Source organism: Peromyscus maniculatus, chromosome X, assembly GCF_049852395.1.
Source record: "Peromyscus maniculatus bairdii isolate BWxNUB_F1_BW_parent chromosome X, HU_Pman_BW_mat_3.1, whole genome shotgun sequence".
Classification (NCBI taxonomy): domain Eukaryota; kingdom Metazoa; phylum Chordata; class Mammalia; order Rodentia; family Cricetidae; genus Peromyscus; species Peromyscus maniculatus.
Window position 1 is genome coordinate 114,019,421 of NC_134875.1, and position 26,418 is coordinate 114,045,838.

The 26,418-nt window shown below is 42.5% G+C and overlaps 1 protein-coding gene and 1 long non-coding RNA gene across 4 annotated transcripts in view; one reads left to right on the forward strand and one right to left on the reverse strand.

Annotated features, from left to right (window-relative positions):
• Rai2 (retinoic acid induced 2) overlaps positions 1-26,418 on the forward strand; it is a 64,032-nt gene that overhangs the window by 13,008 nt on the left and 24,606 nt on the right. The gene's annotated exons all lie outside the window — the stretch shown is intronic.
• Positions 13,040-17,983, reverse strand: LOC143270999 (uncharacterized). The gene is made up of 3 exons (XR_013048241.1): positions 17,779-17,983; positions 14,609-14,839; positions 13,040-14,457 (listed from the first exon to the last, which is right to left on the reverse strand). It is a non-coding gene; the product is annotated as an uncharacterized LOC143270999 (long non-coding RNA).

A 26,418-nucleotide genomic window follows, 5' to 3' on the forward strand; every position in this document is an offset into this window, starting at 1 on the left:
AAAGTATTGGGCTTTTCAGTGAGCAGCTTGGGGACGGTGACGGGGTGTTGTGGAAAGCCAGGCACAGGATGAAGGAAGAGACAAGGTCTCTAGGAATGGCCTGAGCACCCTGGTGAGTCACGGCACACCCTGCCAGAGTGACCCATTTGCTGACCCATCTGCTGCTGTCTGTGATCAAATGGGGACAGAATACTTAGCTAGGAAAGAAGATGAGGGAAGCCAGTAAGACAGATAAGGAAACTAGGTTTTCCTCCCTTCCCCCTTAGTCCTCCCCACTAATGACAGTCTGTCCATTTGGGAGGGCAAAAGCTTGCAAGCCCTGGGGCTAAAAAGCCGGATGTGGCCTTGTTGACTCTTGATCAACAGTATTTTGAGCAGTACTAGTTTAAACAATATTGAGGCTCCTCTTGGTTTTTTTTATTTTTATTTTTATTTTTTTTATTTTTTTATGACAGGTGGAAAGACACTGCTACAGTTTCTTATAAAAGGAAGTGCTAAGGGCATTTTTCTTGGGAATATGGAAGCAATGTGGAATTCTCTTCTCTTTTCTAAGTATGCACAAATCTGTTCTCTTTTTTTTCCCCCAAGAGAATCGATGCCTGCTTGCGTCCCTCTCTGTGTCTTGCCCTCTGTTTTCTTCTTTCTTTTTTGATTTTGGTTTTTGTGTTTTGAGAGCAGAACTCATGTGTCATTCCTGTGGCTTGGTCTCATACCAACATTCATTCTCTTGAGCCAGGCGGCACTTCCTAACGCCCATTTGAATCCTAATCTCTGACAGCTTAGCTTTTCCTGGCTCCTGCCAGTGTGCCCATAGCATCTAGAGGCAGAGAGCAAGTTCTCGGGGCCTCCTTTCCTTTGTCATAGGGTGTCTGTCCCCATTAGTTGGTGGCAAAATGTGAAAGTCATGTGCTTTTGAGGACTTTCCCCTTCCTACCATTTAATTCTGTACTACCTGCTCCTAAGTGAGATCAGCCAGTGCAGACGCCTTTAAATCCCAGAGCCTGGCCCTCTCCAACCTTTCCTAGCCACTGCCACTCACTGAGGCTGAGCCCACCTTCCTTTAGGAACTCCCTCTGCTTTCAGCTCCCTCACGGGATGTGGAGCACGAAGCTCTTCACCTTCCATCCACAGGAGACGTTGCTGTGCTTACTTCTAATGCACTGCTTGCCTCTTTCTTTCTATGGAAGACCACGCTCAATGCTCTACCCTGTCATTTATCACTTCCCAACATTCAGAAGCTGGAGGTGAGAGACGGCACATCCTCTAAATCCAAGATAAATTGAAAGAACCTGACCAGAATTACTTGTTAGAAACATATATTTTCCTTTGTGGATAAGGAAACCAAGGTGGCCAAAGGTAGGTATAGAGCCATGCAAAGAAAAGGTGGCCAGGCCCAGATCATAATGGTTCTTGTTGATGAAGTGTTGATCAAGAACTTGGACTTCATCCTTAGCAGTTTTAAGGATGCCAATAATGCTGTGTAACTTATGTCTTTGATCTTTCTCCTGGTGGGGAATGGACCAGGGTGAAAGCTGGGGAAGGGGTGTGTGTGTGTGTGTGTGTGTGTGTGTGTGTGTGTGTGTGTGTGTGTAACAAACAGACCCCATTTCTGTGATCCAAGAAGGGAGACACGAAATAATGGAAGCAAAATAATGACCCAGGTTGCTGGGGTGAGGTTTAAATCCAGAACAAAATTTAATAGACTAACTCTGGGACTTGGGAATGGCTGGGAGTTAGAAGAAACTTGAGACATCCTGGTTTCTATCTGGTAGGCCCTTTGGTGGGCTGGGGAACTCATAAGGGAGAGAGGGGGTATCTGCGCAACACCTCTTTCCATTTGCAGTCAGGAATAATGGAAGCCTAGTCTTAGGTTATTGGTCATAAAATCTTGCAGTGACCCATGTCACTATTTGAGACCCTAATTCTGAATAAAATATGGTAAAAAAAAATGAACAGGTCAGAAGAGTCTTTTAAAACTCCTCAGGGTCATAACCAAATTGGACAGACAGGGACGTAATCAAGAATACCTCTCATTAGCAGCCTTAAATAGACTTTACAAATACATACATTTTTTTCTCAGTAGGCCAGCCTCTTTAAAAGCTTTGGCATGCAAATGTTCTTGCTGGTTCAGGCTTTGACCAGGCCCAGCTAATAAGAGGGAGTTGGCTGGTGGCCTACCACTAGCGTGACTGGCCATCTGTCCTATTTTTTCCCCCTGATTGAGAAAGGTTCCTAAGATATGAGATTTTCAGTTTCAAAACCCAGACAGTCCCAGCAAACCAGGATGAGTGTCTCATCCCCCACCCCTTTCCAAGGGAAGCATTGCAACATGGACAGCTGAACTGGGTGGGGCGGGAGGAATGGAGACAGTTCAGCCTGGGGATTTGGCATAGGGATGCCACCACAAAGCAGAAAGGGAGTTTGGGAATAGGAAAGGCAGGAACATATCCCAAGCCCTTTCACATATCTTCTTGCTTCCAGATGAAATGCTTCTCTTGGAATAGGAGCCTAAAAACTCCATTCTGCTCCCCCAGACACTAGATTCCTTGTTACCCTGCCCTTCTGAGGCCTTGTTGATACATTTCAGGTGAATGTCAGGTTTAGTGAACAAACCCTTTGGATCCTGCCAGAGTCTAGGACTTGCAGATCTTTCATGAACACAGGACTATTTTAAACTGGGTCCTGGGTGATAAAAACAGTTTCTTTATATAGTATGTTTCTACATCTTTGAAATCGTGCTTAGAAAAGGCTTCTTTTTGTAGGAGTACCAAAAAAGCTGGCTCATCATCAGCATTCAGCCATTCAGCTCTTTATTTCTAAAGTGACTGTAGCTCTCCATTATTCATAACTCTTCTGAAACCAAATTACAATTTTGAAGTCTTCAAAAGTTTCCCCTTTCCACCCCCATCACAACTATTTCTTTTGCAAAATGAACCTCAGAAAACACATTGTAGATGGTGGGATGAGGAGAACACTTGAAATAAGAAGCTAATGAAAGGGATTTTTCTTCCCTTTGAGGCCTGGTATAAGCCTTCATCTACATTCAGCATTGGGGGGGGGGAAGTACTAGAAAAAAAAGGATTTTGAACACTTACTATAAAGAGATAATAATTGTTTGAAAAGATAGATCTATTTAATCAAATTTGAATGCTACACAATATACTCATGTATTGGAGTATCACAAGTATCTTGGTACATTGTGATACTCCAATACATGAGTACAATTTTGAGGGGTGAATCAGTTAAACATCAGAAAAAGAAAAGTCAAATTCAAAAATACATCAGAGGGAGGCAACACACTCATCTTAGAACACCAGTTCATTCTTCTTGTGGCATCTGAACCCTGCACAGTAGGAATAAATGGAGCAGTCAGTCCAGGAGCAATTCAGTTCAGAGAAATAAGAAAAAAGAGGAAATCGGAAAAGGTGCGGAAAAAGGAATAATGCAATCCCTCTGCCCACAGGCCTCAGACAGCAAAGGGTGACAAAAGCTTCAGTGAGACTTGAGTCTGTGGAAAGACACAATCCTTTAGGGCACCACAATGTCCTAAACTAAGCCTGTGGCTGACAATGAGCCTTTTCATTTATCTGTGTCCTTCCTTCTGAATTACCCTGTGAGGACCAGGCATTAATCAGGGCAAAATTGCCTACAGTATATTCTTCCCTGGGCATAAAGGACACATCGAGTGAAACCTTAAATCACAGCATCAGCATTTTACAAAGGTTTTTTAGTTCACATATAATTTAAGGAGGCCAAAAATTTGAGGGAGTGGGGCAACAAGCTCATGCCTCTGGATAATGCTTCATTTTGAAAGTATCCACCATATATATGGAAAAAGCTCTCAAAATGTTCCATCCTAGATTTTTATTTTCAGATTTTGGTCTAAAATCCTGAGAGATACATGCAGAAAAATACCCATGTATTACTAAGTGTACAGCTTGAAGAAGTCCCACCAACAACATACCCGTGTCAGCAGCACCCCAGTGGAGACGAGGCCTGTGCCAGCCCCCAGAATTCCGGCATGCCCTCTTCATCACCCTTGTCAACAGTAGCTGTGGTCTAACAGCTTAGATTAGCTATGTCACACAGGAGAACTCTTTTTGATCGTTTTGTTATGCTGCGTTGTGTTTTATGTCGGTGTCTCATACCATAGTCCTGGCTTTCCTGGAACTCACTATGTAGGCCAGACCAGCCTCAGACTTACTGCAGTTCTGTTTTCTTGCCTTGGTATCTTTGGTGCTGGGTTTCCAGGCATGAGCTATCACAGTCGGTTGAGAATTTTCAAACCGTAATTTGGGGCGTGAGTACTAAAGGAAAGGGAAGTTCTTACAATTTCTTAAAAAGAGGTGGAGAGGGAAGACAGTTTGCAATGGTTTATTTTCTGGGGCTGCTCTGAATTAAGGCTATTAAGCTAGAGGGTTCCAAATTGGGCTCTTGCTGGTATAGGATTTGGGGGTGACTGGTCTCTAATGCCTGGGATTAGAGCCAGGCTGTAATCTGGTACAACCTGCTCTTCTCAGCACCTCTATCAAAGGCAGCCACCAAGCTTGCTTCATCTGCCTTATCAAAGCCACTGTCAGATCTTTTAAAGGCACATGGCCGGAAGCACTGAGCACAGGACAACAAAATGGCCGATGGTGGCCCAAATGTATTGGCCTTTTCCAAAGCAAGGCCAGACCCAGCCGCTGAAATAGCATATCTGATGTGGACATTTTTCCTCCAACTTCCAAATGAGATTATGATTGATTAATTTCACATCCTCACAGGTCTCGTCATCTTTCTCGAAGTGCTTTCGGCTCCCTTTCCTTTTTCCTTACTGCAGGAGGCAAACAGCACGGAATAGAGCAATGGAACATACATCGTAATGTGTCTGGAGCGGCATCAGAAAAGGACTTATTTGTTCTCCTGGGCTGTGGCATGCCGAGTGATTGAATGCTCGCCAAGCTGTCAGTTTTATGAAACAAATTCCCTAACCTCCTTGGCCCAGAGCTTTGCTCAGTCTGAGATGGAAAAGAAATAACTTTTAATAGAAAACTCATTGCTAAAATCTAAGATAAGATTTCAGAGTTACTTCTCTCCTAAGAATAAAATGAAATATTGAGGCAAGCATTTGATGGCAGAGAAGGGGACAAGCTATTAGGGAACCTTATTTTTTCAGTTCTTGGTTAGCACACTGTTAATAAAAATATTTAGACTTTTGTGATGCATAATGCATTTTTATTCCTAGTGAGCTGGCCTGTTTGTATACACAGATGTTTCCTGTGCTCTTTCTATCATAGCTGCTATTTGTTCTAAAACAATATTTCAAGCAGGAAACAGAATCTTATGCTAAGAACTTAGGCCTCTCACAGACTCTGTTGGTCAGAGTAAGGATATTTTCATTTCTAGGTATAATACTTAAGGAAGTGGGATGGGGAATCTCCTTTTACTCAAGAGTGTGGAAAGCACTTTAATAAAAAGCAAATGCAAGGAATGTGGTGTATGGAGACACTAGACAGCTCTCCCTTTGCCTTCAAGATTAAACCTGACTGATTCACCCAGGCTAGTCCATGGCTGAAGGGCTGCGTGGCTTTTCTGTCTCCTTTCTCACTTTGTCAAAGCCGCTGTGAGTAATGCCTGCCCTTTCATGCAAAGCCTCAGTGTGTTCAACTGGGCTTCGGAGCCTTTCCACAGCATTGTCCTCACAGAGCCGCAGCTTCCATTCCAGCCCCAAGAATGCTGTGGCAACGCGGCGGCTCACCAGCTCAGTTCCTTTGCTGCTCTGCCGAGGCTGTGGAAGTAAATTAGAATAAAATGCACAGGCGTGTGTGCTAAGGAAGGAAAATGAGGTTTTACACATCACCACTTCAAAAACAAAGAGGTGGCCCTGTCTTAATTGAAAAATGGCAGAATGCCCTAATGAAAAGCCAGCCTTAGGATTCAGTCCCTCGTATCTCCTCTGGTGGCTGCCCTTGTGAGTGAATTCTGAAATGATCAGGCAGTGTGTTCAAATAAGATATCATTAAGTATGACTACACAAGCGACACATCACCCTGTGTGGCTAACTTGCCAATGGCTGCCTAAATGCCAGGAAAGGAAAGGATGGAGCACAAGGAAGTCTCCTTTTCTGTTTCTTTGCAGATCTATTCTCTTTAATCTCTCACTAATTCTTTATGATTCTAATATTAATATATACTTTTTACAAATTAAGTATAGAAAGATGACAGGAGAAGAATATCATTCATAGTCTCGCCACCCAAAGATTGTCTTGATCAATATTTTTGCTTTATGTTCTTGGAGTCTTTTCCCCATTCATATATCCTTTATCTTGTCCAGGAGTTTGAAAAGTGTATCCTACAGTTCAAAGTCTCCTTGTAATTAAGTTGATGTACTTTAAAACTCAGCTAACACACATTTTCCTAATCATCAGCACGAAGCGTTATCTGGCCTATTGCCTCTCCTGTGTGACCAAAATATTTAACAAATCTATTCCTCTTCTTCTATTGCCAACACGTCAATATTGTTAACTGTCAAATCCCTCAGCACCTAGAACAGCGCCTGGCATCTAGCAGTTTCTTAGTAAATACTGGTAAATTACTGAATGTATAACAAGTTTATCCTCATATTACTTTCAGGATGCACACATTGTCTCCTGAAGCTGACCTCTTCTCATCACCCTCTACTACTTCTCCATAGTAGTCAGACTGAACTGTAGCTGTCCCTTGACAGAGTGAGGCTGCTCCCTCTTATTTTCCATGTCAGGAAGTAGTTGAGGGAGGCAAGGCCCAGTCTTTGGAACTGGACATATCCAATTCTCAGATTAGTACATAAGGAAACAAGTGTCTTTCTGTGGGCCTCAACGATGCCTTTATTCAACAGACAGTGATGATGCCTGTCTGGCAGGTTGTCTAAGAAGTATGCACAAAGCCTGGTTTACAGGAGGGATCCAACATCTGAAGCTACTAGTATTTTGCCTACTTTCTAATGACAGAATAAATAGAGTGTTGGAGACCCTGGAACATTGTTTTTCTCTCAACATGCCCACTCATTTAATCTAACAAACATATGAAGATTTCTGGTGACTAAATTTGTGTCTCCATGCCAAATAAATCAGAGAAGTAGCAAAGAACGGAGAGGCTTTTCTAATAATCTTTTTATTGGCCTTCTGCTGTGATTGCACATGCTTCCTCCACAGCAAGGCATCAGCTGCACTGTACCTATGTATTCCTATAGGCAATTCTCCCATCAGTTAGTCAATGTGCCTTCCATCATGGTGTCCTCAGTCTGGGACCCACAGTGCCTGTTTCTAAAGAATTATTCAGTGCATACTGACTCAATAGGTACATGAATGAATGAGTGGAATATAACACATTGTACGTATCATTCTCTGATGTTAACTACCCATATGGACTTCATGGGATTTCCTAAATGAAATGAAAAAAATAAAACAAAGCAACCAAAGCTTGGAATTATATATTGAGCACTTGACTCTACCATGAAAGCCTCTGACACACAGACACAGAAGTATTAGTTCTGCCAAGTGCTAGCTTAAGGGCAAAATGACACTTCCTCTTTGTTTTGATGATTAAGTCCATGGATTCACTGGCTAGCATCTAAAGTTCTTTTGAGGAAGAGGTGGCAACGTGTGTTCAGTACAGTTTCCTGTCTGCACTTTTAGCTTGAGTTATATGCATGCTGGCATCTCTTTCACACAAAATCTGACGAGCTGGCATTTATTTTTGACAGCATCTCAAATCTTGTGAAAGTCAGAGTCAGGGGCTAGCATTGTTTTTTTAGGTTCATCTCAGATAGTGGCAGGACAACCTTGATAATAAAGAGAGTCTTTAAGAGATGTTTTCTTAGAACGCTTCCAGAATAATAATCTAAAAAACATAAAATAGCAGTAAAGGAAATAGCTTAGCTTCCCAGAGCAAAGACCTCCTTATATTATCAGCTTTTCTGAGACTGGCCACAAATAAACACATAGTCACTGAGATAGGTTTTCTTCCCTCATTCACAGTGGCAGTGATCGCTGGTTAGGTGCCAAAGCATATTTTGTACATCTCCCTTGACACCAAGTTAGACTACATTTCCCAGCCTTCCATGTACTTACATGTATAGCATGTGCCTGAGTTCTGACCAAAGAATGGAAGCAGAAATAATATGTGCCCTTCTGGTCCAATCACAATGCATCCTAGGTTTTCTTCCAGGTTCTTTTCTAATCTGACTGTCAGAGATGGAAACAAGTCTCATGGACATCTTGGAAGCTACTTTCAAAGATGCTAGTGTCTTCTCTACCTAGGGAGTGTCATTTCATGACATAACTGCCTAATGTGCAGTGCTCATCCTGGGCCATTACTAAGCGTGAAATTAACTTCCATTAATGAGCCATTACAAGTTGGGATCCATTTGTAAGATGGCTTGCCCTATCTTAACTAAGTCCTTATTGGGTCTTGTCTTAAAAATGGCTGTCAGTTTTTAAAGGCAAAGGCCTTGATCAGGAATTATATGTCTGCATGTATCAAGAATTGTTATGGTAATAATAATCCTTTCAGAAATTTTGCAAAGGTACCCTCCCTCATTTTATAGCTGTAGATACAATTCCAAGTGGGAAAAAGCTATGTATTGCCCACCACAGTTAGCACAGAGAAGTGGAACTGAAGAGGCTCTTTGATGAGACATGTTAACAGTGGAGGAAAAGAAAGCACTTTTGTCACATTCCCATGGTGCACAGCTAATAAATAGTGGTGGCTACTGTTGAATCTTCTACCCAGCTTCAGAATAAAGTTGCCCCTGAGAACCAATAATCAAAGATACTTAAAAATGAGTGGGGAGCCCTTAGGATAAATGTGTTAGTTTCTTACTACCTTTCTTCCTTCCTCATTTCTTCCATTACTCACTCTTTTCCTCCTTTCCTTCCTTGAGATGGGGGTATCATTTAGCCCAGGCTATCCTCAAAGTCACTATGTAACCAAGGCTGACTTCTAACTCCTAATCCTCCTGCCTCCGCCTCCCAAGTGATGGTATTGTAAGTGTAGATACAATGCCCAGCTCGTTTCTTTCATTCTTTTGAAGGAGAGTCTCACCAAGTTTTCGAGCCTGGCCTAGAACTGAATGTTCATTCTGCCTTAGCTATCTAAGTACTGAAACTACAGACATGTGCCAGAACCCCTGACATTTATTGTATGTTTTTCTGATTGGAGAAAGTAACATTATTTTGCTTTAAACAATTTTCTTGGACATTTCTATGTTAAGACTAACCAATCTGTGTCATGTTTGCTATGACAGGGCAACACTGTGTACTAACCTGTGATAACCAGTATGTCTTGATTGACATTTAGGTTGTTTCCAATCTTCCTAATGAAAAAGAGCTGTGATGAACGTGTTTGTACATGTATCTTTGGGGTAGATTCCTAAAAGAGAAGTTGTGTGTTCTAGTTTGGTTTCCATAGCTGTGGCAAAACATTCTGACCAAAAGATCTCAGAAGAGGAAAGGCTCACAGATTGCAGTCCATCAGTGAAGGCAGTTCCAGGAACTACGATGATGGTGATACCTATCAGGGAAAGAGCCTGAAGCAGAAACCAATGGAGGAACACTGCTTCCTAACTTGGTCCCCAAAGCTTGCTCAGCTGCTTTTCTTGTACGGTCTTGACGGAACTACCCACAGTAGGCTAGACCCTCCTACACCAATTACCTACTAAGAAAATGTCCTACAGACATGCTTCTGAGCCAGTCTAATCAAGGCAATTCTTCATTTGAGGTCCCCTGTTTCCAGGTTTGTCACGTTGATGATAAAACTAACTGAGACATTGTGGGTATTCTGAGAGACATGTTTCACTGTCCTTCATGTGTGGAGCTCTATTTATTCAGAAGCAGATAATCAACAGTTCTGGAAATGGACTCAATGGATTTAGTTCTCCAAATTCCAATAACTAAGAAATTGGAAGAAAGGGTGTCCAGAGTATCTGAAGGCTGCAGCTGTGTTCCAACCCCATGGCATAGGATAACAGTGAGGAGGTACACCCCAAAGGGAGAGAATGGCACCTTCCAAATATTGGTTGGATTCTCTACATACTTCTGGCAATCAAACCACCATTGTCTGGAAGGTCAGGGCTGATCTGGGCACAGGGATATGAAGCAAGGCTTCTACTTGAAAAAGCCTGTAGGATGGAGAGAGGGGGAGGGGAAGACTGTCTAGGCTAGCTGTCACTATAAGATTTCTGTTAAAGCTGAAGCTGAGGGTTTCAGGACACTTACTCCTCAGAAGAAGGCATAAACCTGATGTGTCCAGACAGATTTTATGGCTAGTAGGTGGCTCCAGGCAGACATTTTTATATGTCCAGCTGTGTGTGCTCTGAGATGTCCCTGTCCATGAGAGTTATTCCAGGAACTATGATGATGGTGATGATAATGATGATAACAGTGGTCATGGTTGCAGGGAGAAGGAGATAATTACCCAGGCAGTGCTGTGACAGCTTAAAGTGGATTACCTCTGCTATGCTTGTGTGTGTGTGTGTGTGTGTGTGTGTGTGTGATGTGCAAGGGCTATACATTAGAATGTTCTATGTAGTGTGTATGTAATGTATGTGTCCAGTGAAGGTGTGCTGCTGCTGTGGTAGAATGGAGAGTGAGTGTATGTAACACTGTAGGCTAGTGTGGAACACAGGGCAGAATGTCTGTGGATGTGTTAGAGTTTTAAAGGGGAATAGATTAAATCTCCTGTACCACTTGCGTGCCTACAAAATACTTGTTCATTTTGAAGATTTTTCTTCTGCTTTCACTATTGCCTATGGCAAAAATCAAATGCTAGCTTCACCCAAGGGAACCCTTTTAGCTAGGTTCTTCCTCAGAAGGCCAAGATCTATTGAAGGGCTTAATTTTCCATTGGTAACAGTTAGAGAGAGGGATCCAGAGCACCTTCCAGAGTAGCCTGATTTTACCTGATAATTTTTTAACTTATTATTCCGTTGTATTTTCTTATTGATATGTATAAATATAATACGGTGGAGTTTGGTGGTAATCTAACCCAGGTCCTTGCACATGCTAGGCAAGTGCTCTACTACTTGTTAAGAACTGATGGCTTGTGAGAGCATATATTTTTTCTCATCTAACCACCTCCAGATCAAAACAGAGTCTAGTTCCAGATGCCCCAGAGCTTTCCTGATACCCACTCTAGCCAAGAGCTTGTGAAAGCAAACATTATTCTGACTTCTGTCTCCATGGATTAGTTTTGTCTCTTCTATATTTTCATATAAGTGGAATTACAATGTATGCAGCCTTATGTAGCTGGCTGTTTTCACTTAGATAATGCATGTGAGATTCGTCGTATTGCTGATAGTGTTCATAGTTTCTTCCTCTTTATTACTGCATAGTGTCTGATTGTATGGGTGTATCACAGTTTGTTTATCCAGTCTCCTGCTGATGGACATCTGGGTGGTTTCCAGTTTGGGGCAATTGGAAGTAAAGCTGCTATGAATATTCTCGAACATGTCTTTTGGTGGCCATATGTAGAGCTGTCTTAATGTTGCCTGTGATAGCATTTGACAAAGATAGAGCTTGCAAAAAGTAACCCCTTGCCAAAAATCAAACAGCAACAACAACAAAACCCCTGAATACCCCAGCCAGCTTAAAAACTGAAGCAGTCGATTGTCTGGGGCCTTTCTTGAAACTGACTGCTTCTCTCCCTTGGGAGACAAGGACATTGCACAGGAAAAGATGACAGCCTCTTTGGGATACAGAGCTCTGCTGCAAAACAGACATCATCTCTGAGGGTTTCAATATTTATGGAGCCACTACATACAGTGAATAATTACTCCCTGGGTGTACATTGAGGTCTTGGAAAGAGACACTGGTTGCTTCAGATTCATTGAATTGTGACTTGGGTGCTGATGCCAAGATTTGCTTATTGGATTCTGGGTACTCTTGCAGCTCTGCTCCAAGACTTGAGGAGTGGCCCCCAAGGAACATTTGATCCATGCAAAGGACAAAGCAAGACCCCTGGTAGCTTATGACCCCTCATCCAACCTTGCAATGGAATTGTAAGCCCCAACTTCCTACTCCTCAAAGGAGAGGAACCTAGGGTTAATTTCCAGTGGCCTAGAGCATCATTGCCTATAGCAGTTAGCTGCTCATTGGCACATCCTGGCTAGGCTACTTTCTTTTCCTTTCTTCCTTTCTTCCTTTCTTCCTTTCTTTCTTCCTTCCTTCCTTTCTTTTTTTTCAGAAAGGGTTTCTCTGTGTAGCTTTGTGCCTTTCCTGGAACTCACTCTGTAGCCCAAGCTGGCCTCGAACTCACAGAGATCCACCTGGCTCTGCCTCCCGAGTGCTGGGATTAAGGGAGTGTGCCGCCATCGCCCAGCCAAGGCTACCTTCCTTTCCTGGCTTGGGTCCCCACTATTCCACAGGTACTTCTTGACAGTCTCATGTACACTAGATACACTTGGATCTTAGTATCAGCATTTGCTTTGGGGGATCCCAAATACAGCTACACTCTGTCTCTAGCTTGACACATGTATTAATACGGTTTGAGAATTTGGAAAATTCCATAGTATCCTTTGCTTTGGGGTTAAGTCGCCACCAGGTATCTTTGCTGTGGAGAAGTTTGTGATTAGTGGCTGGCCCAGGGGAGCCCCATAATAAATAGTGTTTAATTTCCAAGCTGCAATGAAGGGAGACAGGTTTGGTCCCACTGCTCCTTGTCACTGTCACCACCAATACTGTGCACGGTGGATTCATGACCACAGAAAAGTGTGAGGAAATGGAATCACTTAAGACATGGGGGATTAGGAAGGGATAGTGTGGGGGTTGGGTGTGGGGGTTGCTACTTAGGAGGATTCTAAACCTAACAAAAAATGCCTTTATATAAACCACAGAATCAAAGAGAAAGGACAAAAAATTGTATCTCTTCCATGATAAGCATTTCCTTAGAAATGTAAAGTGAACACAACCAAATAAATAGTTCTGATTTGTTGAAAGTAGAAATCTTTGTCCCTTCCCTTCCCTCCCTTTCTATCCCCCCTTCCTCCCTTCCCCTCTTCTTTCCTGACTTCCTGCCTTCTGTCTTTCTCTCATTTGTTTCTTGAGACAGTTTCTAACATAACCCAAAATGGCCTATAACTCACTTTATGCTATGCAGCCAAGGCTGGCCTCAAACTCTTTAATATTTCCTTTCTCTACTCCCCAAGTTCTGGGATTACAGGCATGTGCTACCATACCCAGCCATAGGACAGAAGACTCTGGAATGATTTGCTTTAGCTTCCATTTTTCCAAAATGCAGCTATAATATAGACATGGACATTTTGAGGAGAAAGATCATAATGCACAAAACAGTTTGTCTGGTTCCTTTAAAATCTTTCTTTGGAGGAGGATTTTTTTTCACATAATTTAAGAAAGGGAGCAGAGGGAAGGTGAGGCTCGGGGAAAAGGGATAAAATTAGTCACAGCGTTTCAATGATTGGAGTCTGAGTTCATGGTTCTGCAAGGATAAACACACGGACCCATCTCAGTGTGGGACTGGGCAGGGGAGGCCTACAGCATTTGGAGACTGCAGGATGTCCAACTGCAGATATGGAGTTTGTTTTATACACACTCAGGGCACAGCTGGATCAAGAAGGCTATGGCAGATGAATCTGAGGGCAGAGATAAACTCAGGCTGGATAGGATGTTCACGGGTGGCAGAGAGAATATGGGGGGGGGGTTTCGGAAGGGCTCTCATTTGCCTGCTGTTCCTCTTCACCTGGGGCAAGTTTGGAAGCAGCACACAAGCTGTTTAAGTTAGATTCTGTTAACCTTTCCCCAGCGGCTGTGCTTGCCTGGTCTGATCCAGCACACCACCACACGCGTTCTAATCGGTTTTGCTGTTTCACTGATTGCAGAATTAGAAGCATCCACCGTCTGGTAAAAGTGGGTCACGGGAGCTCCTGACTCTGCTATGCTGCTAATAGATTTCTGAATGGCAGTGCAGGGGTGCCTGAATGTGACATTTGAGCAGAAGAACAATGATGATCGCTCACTGATGATTTTGCGCTTGGATCATCCTTTTCTCCCGCATTACCATGTGTGGGGGAGGACTCACAGATTACAGGTGCTGGGGAAAAACAATGAATGAGGCAGTGAGATGCTCATCTGAAAGCAAGTGAGTGCTTTATCGGGCTTTATTGCGATAGCTCCCTCTTCCTGGGCCAGTATACCATTCTGCCACTTGCTTTTCTCATCGCCACTCTGGGCTTCCACCACAGCAACTTTTTCCAGGCCTACTGCCCAGTGAACTGGCAGGGCACATGAGATAAGCTCCTTCCTTCCACAGCCCATCCCCCTCTCCACCTCCAGGCCACCACCACGCAGACTCTGTTCTTTCCATGTTGCACTGTGAGGTGCATCCCTTGCTTGGTCTTCTCCTGAACCTCTTCCTTGCTCTTCTTTGTGTCGTGTTCTCTTCCCTTATTACTCTAGTTATATAATACTGTTGTCTTCATGCACTGCATAGGAAGTGAAACCACACCGGTTTGTAATGAAATAATTGAACCTTTAGGTTTCCCCCAGGACAAAAAGGAAATTGAATCAAGTGATAAAGACCCAGACATTGTCAAATTCACCATATGGGCATTGTTCTTGCCAATAATCACTTACATAGAGCAGCTGTGGGTAGCTCGCTTACTTGCTGCCTCCTCTTCTTTGTGAAAGTGCAATTTTGCTTAAACCACGTCTTTCTTTCAGCTCCACAAAATGGTGATCATAATCACGTCTGACCCAAGCCCATTGCTTATGTGTGTTCATGTTTAATTTGAAACCTGTCAACAGTGATTCCTCCAAAGCCTCCTGTTCACTCAGAGCTGCTCTCCCACTGGGTGCACTAGGATCCTAGAAGAAGAAAAAAAGAATAAATCAACATAAAATGATGTAATAAAATCTTCTTAAATAACAAGCAGGTAGTAAATTAACATATATGTGACCTTTGAAATGAGCATGTACAAGGAAGTTGAATCCAGCAAGTAGCTGGCTGAGTGCCTGCCCTTTACTAATAGGTTGAGAGATACAGCTGCTAGAAAGATATTTAAAACGTGACTTCTATAAATACACACATACACATAGACACACTCCATTTCCTTCATTTGACAAACTCTAATTTCATTGGGATTGACAGCCTTGCCTTTGTTGAGCATGCATTTAACAAATGAGATTAAACAACTCTCCCACTCAGTTTCATCTAATTCAATTTGTCAGCAAAGCAGGTAGCTAGAATAATGTAGTTCCCGAGGAGGTAGGAAGGCTTTCCTTGGGGTTAAGTGCCATAACTTCCTGGATCAGAGGTACAGCAAGTATCTCTTCTGTGTTTTTGTTTCATTTTATTTGTTAAAGTATAAAATCAGTAAAGTGAACCAATCAAGTGTACAAGTTAATAAGTTGTTGCTAATATATATATATATATATATATATATATATATATATATATACTCATTTGTAAAAGTATCCTCCAAATCCAAATATACAACATTCCTGTCTGCCAAAATGCAAAAGTTCCTTTCCTAATCAATACAGCTCCACAGCCTCATCCTCAAGGTAACCACTATATTGTCTTCTAATAGAAAAGATCAGTTTTGCCTGGGTTTAAACTTCATGTAAAGTGCAATGAGTAATATTTTTTTCCTTGTTTGGTTTATTTCACTCAGGATAATGTATTCCAGACTTATCCACACTACTGAGTATATCACTAATTCATTTTCAGTCATTGCTTCCTGTTATATGACACGGTGCTTACCAGTGGGGAACTTGACTGTTTCTGGCTAGGCTCTGGCCTCTATGTTTTATTCTTTTTTATTAATTTGTTCTTTGACAGTTACATACATGTATACAACACATTCCGGTCACACTGTTCCCTCTGCCCTTTTCCATTGTCTTTACATTTTCTAGCAGTCTATAGAAGGACTCCTAGAAATGAGCAAGGGTGATATGACTGTGAGCCAACTTGCTCCATACTAGCAGGAAACTCCACTCACCACGCATAGACACATGCTCTAGACTTGGAGTGGCGGGCCTGAGTTAGGTTTTCTTTTGTCTAAGATTCCAATTCGGCTCCAGGATATGTTGTCACATATCTGACATAAGTGTTGGGGGACCACACACTTCAGTGCTTCATCTCCTTAAACGCTGACGTGGGAAAAGGCAGGTGACCTTAAGGAACAGATGGCAGTTGAGACCTAGAGAGGGTCTTCAGGAATCCAGGAAGGTAGGAAGAGGAGCAGTTTCTCATCTGGAATGCTCAGGTATCTGGTACCGTGCCTGCCTTTGGACAGATCCAAGGACACAGCTTCGTTTTGGTTATCTTTGCTGACTATTCTGACACTTTCCATTTTCTGACTCCTGGAAATAAAGTCTTCTTGCATCTTATAAGAAAACAAACTGTCCAGATGGTATGGCTACGGTAGGCATTGGACATTTGGCAGAAGCGGGCACAGAGGGATACCCCTTCCATCTAGCTGTCAGATGAGGACAGCAGCTGAGAGTACAGCTCTAGAAGCTCCTGGGAAGGGAAGGCCAGGTATGCAAGGTGGATCTGGTGTTACGATACTGTAAGAAGATGAATTGTTTAACTGTGCCCCTTTGCCTGGGATTGTCCCGGTTCAAATACTGAACAGCCCCCGAGCCTTCCATAGGAAGCCCCTCATTCTAAGGCAAAAGCAAGATGGCTGATCACCTTAGATGAGGAAGCCATTTTCATGCACTTATTTATGCATTCAATAGACAAATGCTTCTGTGTTTCTATTATAGACCAAGCACTTTGGGGTTTGGGAGGATGGAGTGGTACCTGACAAGGCTACAATGATTCCTGTCTCCCTTCTAGGATATTTTCTCCGGAGAGAAAAGGGTGGAACTTAAAGAAGTCATTGTAATACAGTGCAATGCTTGCCTGAATAGCCATAATAAAGCAAGGAAGGCTTTAGTTGAAAAAAAAAAATACCAGGGGCTGTAGACATGGTAATCGACGACCAGTCCTTTATCTCCTAAGCATAGCCACAGAATTCCAGAGCGGAGAGAAAAGTAGCTCACAGCAAAGTCAGGTGTTCTCATAGTGAGTGTGGAAAGAGAGGGTGGGAAGATAAGGAAGCACATAGATGTAGGCCTGTGGATGGAATCCCTTTGTGCTGCTTAGGTCTCCAGGCACATAGCAATGCTTCTTTTCCTGCTCTGAGAGTCTCTGTTGGATGGTGCAAAACAGTGTGTTGTGAACAGGAGTCTTTGGCATTGTCCGTGCCCATAAATTCAGATTGACAAACACGCCCTGGCAAACTTTCCACATCCTTTCAGGTCATACAGATAAAGTGGATAGGGGCAAGGATGATGCACTGGAGCTAATAATTCAGTATGTTTGTAAACAGGGATCCAGGGTTGAAAAGCTAGTGCCAGATCTCCTACATGTTGTGTTACAACAGAACAACATGTACTTCTAGATATCTTAAACTAATGGAGATGTACTCTTGCTTAAGAGGCCCAGTTATTGTTGGTTAAAAAAAAAACAAAACAAAACCTTTTTAGTGCACTTGAAAAATATGACAGCTGTTATAAAGGCTACAAGGCCAACCTAATGCAAGCTGGCGGGTGCAAATATATCCACACACAGAGAGTGAGGGGGTGAGAGGAGAGAGGGAAAGAGATAGGAAAGTGGAAGAGAGGGAGAAGGAGAGAGCAAGAGTTAGATAGACAGACAGACAGACAAACAGATCAGAGACAGAGACAGAGAATACCTTTTGAACAGTTTACTTTCCATTCAGTAATTATACAACAAAAAAGAAATCCCTTACCTGGACGGGAAGGCCCAGCCATTTAGTTCAGTGCCAGAGGCACATCCAAGCAGGACAAGTCTTGAACCTCAGCTTTTCTTTCTTGTCTTCTTCAACCCACAGGTACTACTAATGATGTTTCCCTGAAAGGATGCGTCCTTCTATTGAGGTCTGTTGAAAACATAAGGATAGGGATGGGCGATGTTCCTGGTTTTTTTTTTTTTTTTTTTTTGGTTTTGTTTTTTTTTCCCAACCAGGAAGTTTCTGTTGTTTTCATTAACTGTTAGAAATGGTGCAGATATGTCGAGCCAATTTTTTCTTCTTTCTCTACCTTGATCACCATGCAAGGAAAATAGAGATCCTCCCAAACACTTTTTTTCCCTTTGACTGGGTGTCATCTGGGAAAGCAGTGTCACACTAGCCTTCTCTGAATCCTGACCCTTCCCGGTTTGCAACCATCACGCAGATCTTTCCAGTCTGTCTGTGACAGGTGGAGGAGGAAGCACGGCAGCCTCCCCTGGATGACCTCCCAGCTTTCCTCCGCAAAGAAGCAATAACGGAGGCTTATCCATGAGGAACGAAGTGCCTCTTCCCTTTACAGTTTCATGATGCCTTTCTTTGTAGCGTGTTCAGCACGGCTTGGCTTGATTTATGAGTTTTTTGCCATCTGGTTTATTTCTCTTGTTGTTTTGTATTGTTTTAAATCTGCTCGAGGCCATCTTTGACTGAGCCTTTTTTTAAAAAAGACAAATTACAAAAGCAAATCCTAAGAGTGTCATCTGAAGGTTAGGGATGAAAGAGAAGTTTAAATAGGACTCTGATCGTCCCTGTGAAGTCCAGTAGCTAAAAATAAAGTTCCTTTTCCTTTGTTGATTATGCAATAGAGTACAGTCTCACATGTGAGTGTGGTGGAATGTAGCAGTTGTTGTTCGGAGAATTCCTGCCTGGGCTTTCTTCAAGAGAGCTCCAGTAGTTCCGTGAATAACTGATTTCACTCAGTTAGTGATTGAGTACCCACTGGGTGCAAGGAATGCTGCTAGACACGTTGTGATGTTCCTGAGTTGTAGCCAGGCTAAGATTTTCTTTTCACGTGGTCTGGGCTCAGTTTTATCCCACGAAGGAAGTGATGTCACTGTATCTAAAGCAAAATTAAGCAAGAATGAAGTGAGAAAGGGGTCTTTCCTTCTAGAGGAAGAAAGAGTGGAGTTGTTTGAAGGAGAAGGGACTCCTTGGGTACTGGGTGTTGTCTGTGTTCTGGGAAGCCATGAAATATCAGTGAGCTGGATAACTATGTTTAAGCCATGTACTTATTAAAACCAGCAGGCCTGGCTTTACCAGACAAAGAAATTCTGAAACAATTTTGGAAATATATTTACAAGAGTGGAATTCATAAATGGAACTGCACAGCCATAGTTGTACTGTTTAAATACAAGGTTGGATGAGCAAAAGAGAATTTTACAAATATGGATCCAAAGCTCTAAAATGAACTTGCCTAATTGGTAGTAATGATGTAGAGCATCTTGCTGGAAGGCAAACAAATCTCATATCTAAAAATATTCTCTTGAATGTAATAGCAAATGGAGCGTCAAACAATGTTGGCAAAGCATCTTGGTTAAAGACGTTGGAAGGGAGTTAAGGACCGTAGGTTAGTAGCTAGTACCTGACAAGCTGCTCCACACAATTTGGAAACCTTTTCGAGAGATTCTTCAATCCATCTAACCTTAGAATCACCTTTCGAGAGTTTTGGACCTGCGTGTTCCTGAGCCCAATCTGGATGGGCTAGGTCTACTTTTGCCTTGCTGTGATGACAGTGCCCATTCTGGTTAGGTTTTTGTTTTGTTTTGGCAACTTGACACAAGGTAGATTCATCTGGGAAGAGAGAATCTCAACTGAGAAGATGCCTCTAGAGGAAGACTGGTCTATAGGCAAGTTTGTGAGGTATTTTCTTGATTAACGATTGATCTGGGAGGGCCCAGCCCACTGCGGACAGAGCCACTTCTGGGCAGGTGGTCCTGGTGGAATAAGAAAGCAGGATGAGTGAGTCATGGAGAGCAAGGCAGTAAGCAGCGCTCTTCTCTTCAGTAACCTCTGCTTCAGTTTCTACCTCCAGGCGCCTACCTTGAGTTCCCGCCCTGACTTCATGATGGGCTGTAAGCAAAATGGTGGAATAAAATTGTCTTTGTAATAGCAAAGGAACCCTAACTCTGACAGTGCCTGACAGAAACAACTTAAAAGAGGAAAGAATTGTTTTGGTTCATCATTTCAGCTCATCATGGAGGAGAAGACATGGAAGTGGGAGTGTGTGGCAGAGGCTCCCTGCGTCACAGTAGAGCATGAAGCAGAGATGTCATTGGAACAGGGAGCAGGGCTATGACTTTCAAATGCTCAGTCCAAGTATCCTACTTCTGCTAGCTTTGGATTCTTCCAACCACCAAAGGAGCCTAATACAGTGTCATCAGCTGGTGAACTAGCATTCAAAACTAGCATTCAAAACACAAGTGCCATGGAAGACATTTCAGATTCAAATTATTAACACCATTAGACTGATTGTATCATACTTTTGAGTGTCAGATGGAGAATCTGTGTGCCCAGAGAGCACTCCAAGGTACTTTGAGTTACAGAACTGCTGCCCTGTTCCATTTCTCTGTGAAAGCTCCTAACTATATCACCCTAGAAAATTTTGTCTGCAGGACAGAGGAGCATAAAATAGCAAATCTTAGGATATACAATTGACTAGATTGTACATGTGTTCATTAGCTCAAGGCCAATTTTAAAGCCCAGTCAACATTATAATTCCTTCAAAGAACTGCAAATCAAGTCACACACAATGGTTCTTAAAATTATTTGTGCTCATTATTATAGGGATGCGTTCTTAAGACACTCAGCTCCTCCTAGGTTTTGATTCCTTAGCTTTCAATGTGGTAGAAAGGATGAATAGTGATAAGTGAATAAAACGTGGAATGTTAGTGAGTGAGCAAACAAAAATTCAATAACACTCTACTGTAACCTATATGCATCGTGAGGACCTTTTGTAGCCTCCCCCTGACCTTCGCAGCATCTTTATTTAGGCGTCTGGAAGCACATTTCACAAAGGAGAAGGTTGAGTGGTGATCATAGTGACAGCTCAGAAATGGAGCCAGCAGTCAGGTCTAGACCATTAGGGTTCACTGGACCATTTAATTCCCTTCCCCTTTTCCATCCTAGGTCTGACCCTAAGGGGCCACAATCTGTTTTTTCCTTCTTCCTCCCCCCTCCTCCATCCCCTCCCTTTTCCCTCATCAAGAACACTCTAAATCGTGATTCTCGCTGTGGGGTCCAGCTTAGAGATCTGCTTTGGCTCCTGCTGGACTCATTCAGGTCCACTTTTTTCTCCAAAGACCTTGGAAATCTGTTTGAAAGTACTTGTATGTACAGTTCTCAGCTTTGGCATGCTTTAGCTAAATCAAAGGTAGGACCATTTGTTCCAGAATTATATGTAAGTTCTCTTCATCTCTAGAGTGGAATTAGGCAAAGGGGCTTTAGGGATCCCAAATTCCAAGCTGACAGCATTAAGAAGCTGCCAAAGGACATGGGTATTGGCAGCTTCTGCTATGTGCCATTTGGGGCCAGGGTTGTTCTCAGCCTCTGGGCTATGGTTCCAGAAATTAGAAGAAAAGGAGGCAGGCAGCAGGCAACTAGAAGGGGCAACCTTGCCTCTTCCCCAGAGATTTTATAGAGGTGCGGCAAGTTTCAGGCTAGAACTTCTCCGAGGTTCATGGATGACTTTACCATCTTTTTCATTTCCTTTTCTGAAAGGTGGTCCCTGCATCAAGACCAGGATGACTCCTATTCACACTACTGACATTTGGAATTGGGTGAATCTTTGCTGTAGATGGGCTAGGGTTGGGGGATCCACCCATAAGAACTTCTCTGATCTCCCCTGCCTACCAGCTGCCAGTAGACCTCCTCTTCTCCCAACTATGATAATGAAAAATAGCACCTTGCTGTTGCATCAGACAGCATTGGATCAGGCTGAGTACCACTGGCTTAGCATTCTAGTAGAAATAGGAAGGAGGAAGGAACCATGTGCTATGGTTGCAGGGACACTAAGTTGGGAATGCTGGCAGGACCCCAAAGCTCTCAACTCCTTTTATTTACTTAGCCAGCAGAGATGCCACCAGGAAGTAGCACGTAAAAGTTTATGGACCTTTACTACCCAGTGTGATACCAAGTTTGTCCACTTATGCTTTTTCATGTTGTCCTCTTCCTCGCCAATCCTTGGTACACAGTTATACGGCTCTAAATACCCTAAGTAGCCTAGGCCAGTGGTTATGATAGCTGACTTCAGAGCTAAGGCTGTGGTAGGTTTAAGTCCCAATTCTGCCATTAGAGAGCAAGTTTCTTATTATCTTCATAACTCAATGCTTTCACCTGTAATGTTGTGGTAACAATAGTATTCTCTTTGTAGGGTTGTTGTTTGTGTGGGTTGATTATTAAAAGCATTTAGCAGTGTTCTTGGCACATAATAAGTACTTTGTTTAAGTGTTTTGTAAATAAAACAAAGAATCTGGATGAATAAGATCTGATAGACACAGTCATTCAACAATTGTTTATTTGGTGTTGAACAAGGCTCCACCCTTACCTTGTAGTTGTTCTGAGTTTGGTCATGATGCCACAGTAACTTAAGTAAGGTTCTGAGCAATTGTTTTACATCCTAAAGGGGATTACAGAGTTGACTGTCTTCATTTCTGGACTAGGATCTACTCTGGGAGCAGTGCCCATGGAGGGACTATGCTCTCTTATACAGTGTCAACATCAAACGCTCTGCATCCCAGTGGACATGCCACATGGCTTTAGGGCCACATGCAGTGTTTCTTACTCATCAAAAGGCGAGTGCTAATTTACTCTGCATGGGTTCAACATCCCACACAACAATGACTCAACCCTGTCACTCTTCAGTTATATATAAGATATATTGAACCCATTACTCACTATTTGATGCCACTTGTGTGAGAAATTTGAGACATATTTTAAGCACATTCATTGGAAATATTATTCTCTCTCTCTTCCTACACCCCTCCTTTCTCCAAACAAGTACCCACTGAGTACCAGCTGCTACTATAGATGTTGGGGACAAAGTAATGAATATGGCAATGGGACTTTCATTCCAGATAAGGACTATAAACAGAAGTCAAAGGAAAGAGAATAGATTATTGTAGTTGGAGTTTTCTCCAGTCCTGCTCTGGCCCACAGCCACACAGACCCAAGTAAACACACAGAGACTTAAATAACTTATAAACTGTATGGCCATGGCAGGCTTCTTGCTATCTAGTTCTTTTTTTTTTAATTTATTTATTTATTATGTATACAGAACAGGGTGCCAGATCTCATTACAGATGGTTGTGAGCCACCATGTGGGTGCTGGGAAATGAACTCAGGACCTCTGGAAGAACAGTTGGTGCTCTTAACCTCTAAGCCATCTCTCCAGCCACTGTCTAGTTCTTATATCTTAAATTAACCCATTTCTATTAATCTATATGTTGCCACATGGCTTGTGGCTTACTGGTACTTTACTCTTGCTTCTCATGGCAGGGGCTGGCAGCATCTCCTGACTCAGTCCTCCCATTCCCAGAATTCTCTTCTCTGCTTATCCCACCTATACTATACTTCCTGCCTGGCTACTGACCAATCAGCATTTTATTTATCAATCAATCAGAGCAACTCATTCACAGCATCCCCAGCAGTTTATCAATGGGATGGTCCCTGGAGAAAAGCCATGCAGAGACTGATGTGAGAAAGAGTAACTGGGATGGAGATAGTTACAGAACCTTCCCAACACAGGGAACTGTTTTGATGTCAGATGCAAATTCTGAGGAGGATCCAGCCATGGTGAGGGCTTTGCAAGCTGAACATACAGTCTGTGGACAAGCCCCAACACAGGAGAAATCCTGGTATCTTCAAAGGAAAGATATATTCTGATCAAGGAGAAAAGTTGCTGGGAATGAGGCTGGAGAGAGTTAAAGTGGGTTCATATCAGGCAGGCATTACTTATAAAGTACAGTGAGATGCATCAGAGAGCTTTATGTGGATGAATAAACAATCTGATTTATGTTTTTTTAACATTTTTAAAGATACATACTTTATTTGTGTGTTTGTCTGTGTGTGTGTGTGTGTGTGTGTGTGTGTGTGTGTGTGTGTGTGTGTGAGAGAGAGAGAGAGAGAGAGAGAGAGAGAGAGAGAGAGAGAGAGAGAGAGAGAGAGTACCCAAGGAGGACAGAAGGCATCAGATCTGCTACAGCTTGAGTTACAGGCAGTTGTGAACCACCTGACATGGGTGCTGGGAACCAAACTCAGGTCTTCTGCAAGATCAGCAAGTGCTCTTAAGTGCTGAGCCATCTCTTTAAGCCCCTGATTTATGTTTTAAAAGGAGGGAGTAGGTAAGTTTGTTGAACACTGCTGAGCTAAGATAAGAGTAAAGAGATTCAGTATATCTGGCCACATGCAGGTCAACTTGACCTTAGCAAGAGCAATTGCAAAGTAGAAGTGGAGAGCAGCTCCTCTCTTTGCCTTTTGGTTTCAGAACACAACAGTGCTATCAAGCACCAGGCATTTGCATTTAATGAGGTTGATAAGTCAATACTATTTAATATTAATTTGGTCATCTTTTAAGGAATGAATTTCTTTTATTCTCTCCAGAAAAAAAGACATTATAATGGTCACAATGGTAGTGGTGATGCCATCCTTGGAATCCAAGATGATTTGACTGCTTGTCATTTTGTAGCTTGTCAGTGTGTCAGCACTGGCTCGCATCAACACACACACACACACACACACACACACACATCACGCCCTGATCCTCCATACCAGCAACAGCCCATGTTCATTACAAAATGGCTGCCCACTGCTAAAAGCTGCCTGTGACTTAGAATAACTACCAGGCCCCTTATAAATTGGCTATGCAAGATATAGAAGGGGCCAGGTAGTGGTGGCACATGCCTTTAATCCCAGCACTCAGGAGGCAGAGCCAGGTGGATCTCTGTGAGTTTGAGGCCAGCCTGGTCTACAGCGCAGGATCCAGGACAGGCTCCAAAACTACACAGAGAAACCCTGTCTTGAAAAAACAAAACAAAACAAAACAAAATAAAACAAAAAGATACAGAAGGGTTACCTCAGTCTCCTCAGAGATATGATCTGATGGTTGTCCTCTGTGTGGCCTTTTATTTCCAAGTCCACCCAGCCTCATAACTATGTGTGAACGTTTAAGTCCAAGAATGGTAGAAAATCCCTCAGCATAAATCCTTAATGGGGCATTTGACAAGGCATATAGAAACTCGTTCTTGGTGGAAAGTGGCTGTAGAGAAAAACATGTTTAGCACCAGCGTAAACATGAGCTGTGCTTTTTATGCAGTCTCCCACAGCATTGTGAAACCCAGACATTTTTCCTGACTGATCATTCCCTTTGATTTTTTTTCTTCCACTGCTTTGATTTCATAACACAAGAATAATATTTTTCTGGATTAAACTTCTTGTAAGTAGCCTTACCCAGGGGATATTTTAAATGATAAAGATGATTCTGTTTTCTCATAGGCACCAAGAAGAGCAAACACAAACATCTAACAGGTTCTGATGAGCTAGCTAGCTTTTTTAAAGGCATGCCTCCAAATTTTCTTTTTCTTGATTCTAGATCTTAAGTTAAGGATCCATAATTTTAGTGCTGTTGCACACACAATGGAGAAGAGCCCTCATCAACCTGCATTCTAGATAGAGGTCTGGTCTTGAGAGCTTCACACTAATGCATTGTGCCTTCAAGGTGTACTGAAAGCTTGTCAACCCCTGCAAGTTAAATACCCATCTTCAATATGCTGACTAAGGCCTCAAAATTTGACAACTTTGTTCCTCCTGGCTGAAAAAATTGAGTCACATTAACCACAGAGGCACCTTCTTTCTGCAGTTAACGCACTCTGGGCAACTGATAGCTGTCAGGCTGAAAATCAAGCATGAAGCCTTCCCTTCCTGGATTGCTGTGATGTCTATGTGCTTAACTGGCAGGGGCTTCTTATAAGCTTTCTTCTATCTACAAGAATCTCTTGTCTTGGGCCATTGAACTCTAGGTCTATGCTGAGTTTTTGTTTTTAATATTTCTTATTTAGTATTTGGCATTTCATACATGTATATTATGTGTTCTAACCATACCCTTGAATTACCTTCTTCAATCCCTCTCCTACTCCCTCCGGATCTCTTCTCTCCAAGTTTTCTTCCTATTTTAATTACACTGAGTTCTTATCTGAAAGTCTAAATCCCAAACCATAATGCTCTAAAGGGAGAAAAGCAACTGTGGGCCTTGCCTGAAGTACCCTTCTCTGTCTTCCAATGGAAGTGAGATTGTAAGACCATGGTCACCCTAGATCTCTCTTTAACCAACATTTCACATGCTTAGGAGGAGAGCCAGCTATGGACTGCATTTTCTTGGGGTGATTCCAGCAAACAGATTTTCTGGGTCAGTAGATACGAATGCTTTCAAATTGCCCTCCAGAAAGTTCTTAACCGCTTTACTTCCTTATCAACATGCATTTGTTACAGTGTGTTCTTCATCCGCTTACTCATTTATCTATTCATTCACCTATTGATTCAGCACCAAGACTGTGTACCAAGTAACAGCTACCCAGAAACAGATGCACTAAT